The following is a 5,951-nucleotide window of genomic DNA, read 5'->3' as shown; positions in this document are numbered from 1 at the left end:
CTCCTCTCCTCCTCTTCTTCCTCCTCTTTCTCATCCTCTTCCTCTTCTTCATCCTTCTCATTCTCCTTCTCCTCTTCTCTTTCTCTTCCTCTTCCTCCTCCTCTTCACATATTTCCTCCTCCTTCTTCCATAACAACTTATTTATCCTTCTATTCCCCATCAAAATGCTTAAAGACATGTGACTGAAGATGTAGGGATCACTGGAGTGAAAACAAAGAAGCTCATATTTTCAATAACTAGACACAAGTAGATAACCAGAAGGGATACTTAGGGTCATTTAATATTCAAAGAACTAATTTAGTAACTTTGAATCATCATTCATAGCTACGAGGATAATTAATGTTTAGAAGTCTACCTAAGAACATTTTGTGAATATGAGAGCAGAAATGCATTTCATAAAATACAAAGAGCTGGGGACATAGCTTAGTGGTAGGACATTTGCCTCCTGTGTGAAGCCCTGGATTTGATCCTAACATTTGAAGAAGGAAAAGAAAAGATTGAAATACTAGTCATTTTCATTAGTAAATTTAAAAACAAATTCTCAAAGGCAGTGCCCTTACCTTTCTGGTGCACATTGGATCCACTGGGTAATTTCCACACAGAACAATCAGCAACCATTTCTGCATTTCTGATATTTGCATACTACTGATGTCAACAGACAAAGAATCCAGCAACCAACAGGAGAAATGGCATCATGCAAATATAGAAAATAACTGTTGTCTCTTGAATATACTCAGTAATCATCATTTTTAAATTATAATCAATACATGAAAAAATTGGAAAAATTCTATGCTATTTTAATATAACATTGACTTAGGTTTTTCTAAACTAGAATTCAATAGATTTACTTTATCATAAAAGTAGCATATTCCCTTCACAACTTGCAAAATGCATGTAGAAAAGTAGAAAAAAATAATCCTGTTTGCCTCCATTTTCAGTAGACAAGTATCATTATATCATTTCTAATCATTTTCTTCCTGCTTATTATTGTATTTGAGAGATGGATAATCGTATAACTGTTACTGCATTACTTAAATTCTTCTGCCATATTGTCACACTTTTTTATTAGTGTATAATTGTCATAAACTTTGTCTTTATATTTCATCACAAATCAACTGTTCATCTCTTTCCAGGCATCCTCATGCAAGTGACATCATCTTTAATCCTTCTGTGGATAACCTGGACACACAGCCATGATGCCCCAGGGAATACAGGATGACCTGGACATCCAGCAACTTCCTTAAGATCATTCAACTCTTGGGTGATTATCCAAAATGCCTCATCTTGGAGCAGACAATGTGGAATTCAAATAAATGCTGTAGACCCAGATGTCCCTCTGAGGAAAGGCTGTGGTGCTGATGTGCAAGAATACCATGATGCACATGGCCATCCAAGGACATCTGGAAAACAACCCAGCCTTGGAGAAGCCATTATCTCATATGCAGGGGAATATGGGCTTTATTCACCAAGGAAGACTTCACTGAGATCAGGAATATGCTACTGGCCAATAAGGTGCCAGCTACTGCCTGTGCAGGTGCCATTGCACCATGCAAAGTCATCATGCCAGCCAAGAACCCCAGTTTAGGGCCTGAGAAGACCTCCTTTCAGGCTCTGGGCATCACCACAAAAATTTTCAGGTACACCATTGAAATCCAGTGTGATGTATTGAGACTGGAGACACCATGGGGTCCGGCAAAGTGGCCCTCCTAAGCATGTGGAACATCTCCTCATTCTTGTTTGGGCTGATCATTCAGCAATTGTTTGGCAGTGGCAGTATCTACAGCCCTGAAGTGGTTGACATTACAGAAGAAACTGCCTCCTTGCTTTCTGGCGGGTGTTCACAATGTTGGCCACAGTGATTGTCTGCAGATTTGTTCTCCAGTTGTTATATCAGAGCCCCATTCTAGCACTGATGGGTACAAGCAGATCCTGGATTTGTCTGTGGAGACTGGATATACCTTCCCACTTGCTGGAAAGATCAAGGCCTTCTTGGATGAGCCATCTGCGTTTGTGACCACTGCCCCTATCACTGCAGCCACTGCTGCTGCTCCTGCTACTGCAGCCGCCCCAGCCAAGGTGGAAACCAAGAAAGAGTCAGAGGAATCAGGTGAGGATGTGATATTTGGTCTCTGACTGATCACCAAAAAGCAAACTACTTGGCCTGCCTGATTGGTAAAGCAAGGAATAGAGGTATGATTCTCTTTTTTCAAAACAATTGGCTGTTCATTAGTTTGTCTTAATACCATCCAATTTTTAAATTCATCATTTGCTTCTAATACCCTCTTAATAACTTAAAGTTTTTATTTATATATTTGCTTAGTATAAATTTTGAGAAGTGCAATAAATAAATTGAGGATATAAATATCCTAGTTTTTTTTTGTTTGTTTTTTTTTTTTTTTTCGGAACCGGGGATTGAACTCAGATCCTTGCGTTTGCCAGTCAAGCGCTTATCCTACTGAGCCATCTCCCTGGCCCCAAGGTTTATTTTCTGATGCCAAATTTATTTGGACAAAGTTTCTTCCAGTTCATATAACTTCCAGCAACAAGTGAGAATAACACTTTTTATTAACTTACCTAATTTTTAATATATTCTAATTGTTTATCTAGAAGTTAGTACTATTGCTCATTTGAATTGAAAAACTGGTTCATACTAAAGAAAGCATGAAGAAACCTAATCATTTGCCAACAAATGTCTACAGGACAAAGGCTCAATACCTTCTCTAGATTGTGCTCAAATTTTCACTTATTGCCTTTCCTTAAACAATTGAAATAGTCCAGACCCTGAAATGTCACTTGTATTTTACTTGTTCAAATAAACTCATCAAAAATTTAGGCTGCCTTAACAAAATACAAAGCACTTATTGCTTATATTTCCAACTCAAAACTAACAGAAATTATATTAGCAGCAACTACTGTATTCTCCTCCAGCAATCTGAGAACTGAAATAACATTATTTATATGCTTATTTATAACATTTTTATTCATTTTGGTTACACCTACCTATTATTTTTTTAAAAACACATTTTTCAACACATAATTTAAAGCAATATAAAGTTTCCTTTGTCACTAACTGGTGTCCTGTAGGGAAGATAACCATCTTATTCTGTGGCAAAACAGCACATTATGCAGTTAGCACAATAACTTACATCTCAAAGTACTCCTGAAATATTGTACATGGAATTTGTTTTTCTCCATTAGTGAATAAGCACCTGTTTTCATTTGTTTAGTTGCCAAAATAAAACCCTACTCAAATGATAGCATACTTCCAAATGAAGAAATGGCTAAACTTTGCTTTTATAATTGAAACTTGCCATCTTTAAGTGTCTAAATATAATTATGAAAGAAAAGAAATTTCCTCTGTGTATACACAGAACAATATTTTATTTGTAATCATTAGTTATCTTGAATTGAAATGAGTTTACATGTGCCACGTAGAGGGCCAGCATGCGCTTTCATCTTATTTCCTGTACAAACAGCAATTCAGAGTGTGACAAAAAGACAAATATATCTGTGGTATTATCCAATTACAGAACACGTTGGTCACATACTATCCCATGTCTCTTGCCTCTTGCATGGATTATAGCTCTTGCTTGCCTCATTAAAACTCGAGAAACATGCTGATGCAATTTTCAGTCACTCATTGCAGTCTTCCATGTTAATTGAATCCGAGTTCCGTACTTGAGCTGATATTTTAAGATGTATTTTCTGCATACTTCAGATGCATTTTTCTTACTTACTTGTGCATTTTTCTTTTCCTTTTTTTTTTTTTTTTTTTTTTTTTTGGCACTGGGGATTGAACTCAGGACCCTGCACCTACCAGGCAAATGCTTATTCTACTGAGCTATCTCCCCGGCCCTTTGTGCATTTTTGTAACAGATGCATTTTTAAAAGTCGCTGTGGCTTTATGTTTAAAATACATCTCAGTTTTCATTACTGAATCTATGGATGGAAGAAAAGGAAAGATGAAAAATAAGATGAAATATGAATGCAAATATAGTTTTATTCTTCAACTTTTTATGTCCTGACAGTTTAAATACATTAAGGAAAATAGTCTGCCAATTTTACTCCATGTATTTCTTTTGCACATTTGCTAAATTTCCATTCTTCAATTATATCTTAATTTTTATTAATATCTAGCATATTTTGTTCATATTAATATACTAGCATAAAAATACACAGAAAATATCTAAAGCACAATTCTATAGTGAATACCATCTTAGTAAATGAAATGCAGTTAGCATTTATTTGTTTTTTTCCATAATAATGGTTATCCAGGGCCTCACTCTTACTATGCAGATACTCTACCACTAACCTATACCCCCAGCCCTTTTTATCTTTTCTATTTTGAGATGGCATTTTACTAAATTGCCTGGGCTGGACTGATTGAATTACAAATGTATGTTTCATGGCCCATTCCAACTATTAGCTAGCATTTTCTCCCTAATTCTGCATGTTTTTCCTCTTCTTTCATAAAGAAACACTTCTCTGAATCTTGTTAAATATTCCTTTCTTTTTCTATATAATTTGACTGCACTTGTCATATACAGATCTCCTTCAATAAAATGTATTTATTTTCAGTAATATGTGGAATTATATTTTTTCCTATAATTTTTCTGCCTTGATTATTTTCTTCTATTATATTTCTAAGATGTAGGTACAATGTGTCTATGTACAATTTATTCATTTCACTGATATGTAACATTCCATCCTGTGACTATATATTCCTTTATGCATATATTATTTTCCAGTATTTTGCTATTACATACAGAGATGATAGAAATAGTCTACCCAGATTAGTTGTAGCAGAAACTCAGGAAGGTGTTGTCAAAACACAGTTGTTGGGCTTCACCTCACTTATTCTAACTCAGTAAATCTTGAATGAGGCCCAAGATTTTGCATAGCTAGCAAGTTCTCAAGTGTTGCAGATGCTGCAGGTTGTAGAGCCAACTTTGAGAATAACCGCTGTTGAATAGGAGTAGAATTCTTGGGTCATGAAGCAATTTTAACTCTATTATATAATGCCACATTCTTTCTCATCATGTTTATACCAATATGGATGTCTTTTAGCAATGTAGATATTTTTTATTTTATCACGACCAAGTAAAAGTGAATGCTACTTCCCTATAGTTTTACATTAGCTTGCTTGTTTTGAAACAATAGCAGGTTATTTAGGGTCTTGCTAAATTGGCTACACTGGCCTCAAACTTGAAATCCTCCTGTCTCAGCCTCCTGAGTAGCTGGGATTGAAGGTATGGCTCCCACATCTATCATGCCTATAGTTTTGATTTTTAATTTGATTTTCATTTCCCTGGTTCAACAACAGAGTTGGATATATTTTCCTATGATTATTAGCCATATGTTGTGGTCCAGGTTTACAAGTGAAAATATTAAATATAAGATATATAATTTATAAAATTATTTTGTAATATTCACCCAAAGAGTCAGGTACTTCTTCCACTGGAGACATAGCTCAGCAGCATAAGCACCTGCCTGGCAAGCACAAGGTCCTGAGTTCAATCCCCAGTACTGCAAAAAGAAAACAAAACTACAACAACATGATTCTTCCAATTAACATTTTATTTAAGATATCAAAGTAAAAAATAAAAATATTTGCCATTTCTAACTTTTGAAAAATTGTAGACAATTTGTCTTAGGTTTTTATTGTCATTAAAAGAAAGAAAAGAAAGAAAGAAAGAAAGAAAGAAAGAAAGAAAGAAAGAAAGAAAGAAAGAAAGAAGAAAGAAAAGAAAGGGAAAATCTAGGTTTAAAAAAACTGACATTGTAGCATTTGAAATAGTTTGATCTAAGGACTATTTCAAGACGTGTCAATGAAAAGAATATAGTATCATCCATAAACATTCATTGTAACAATGAACAATTCTTTACACTAAGGAGTTTTAGTCCCTGACTAGATGATCTGTTTTTGGGGTTCTCAGTGTTTATACTGTTAA

At 34.9% G+C, this 5,951-nt stretch overlaps 1 pseudogene; it reads left to right on the top strand.

The window, feature by feature from the left end:
• Positions 1 to 1,373: 1,373 nt before the first annotated feature.
• On the top strand, positions 1,374 to 2,133 carry LOC101582409 (annotated as a pseudogene).
• Positions 2,134 to 5,951: the final 3,818 nt, after the last annotated feature.

The sequence above is a fragment of the Octodon degus genome, unplaced genomic scaffold (assembly GCF_000260255.1).
Source record: "Octodon degus isolate 3935 unplaced genomic scaffold, OctDeg1.0 scaffold00028, whole genome shotgun sequence".
NCBI lineage: Eukaryota > Metazoa > Chordata > Mammalia > Rodentia > Octodontidae > Octodon > Octodon degus.
This window is presented reverse-complemented; position numbering and strand designations above follow the sequence as displayed.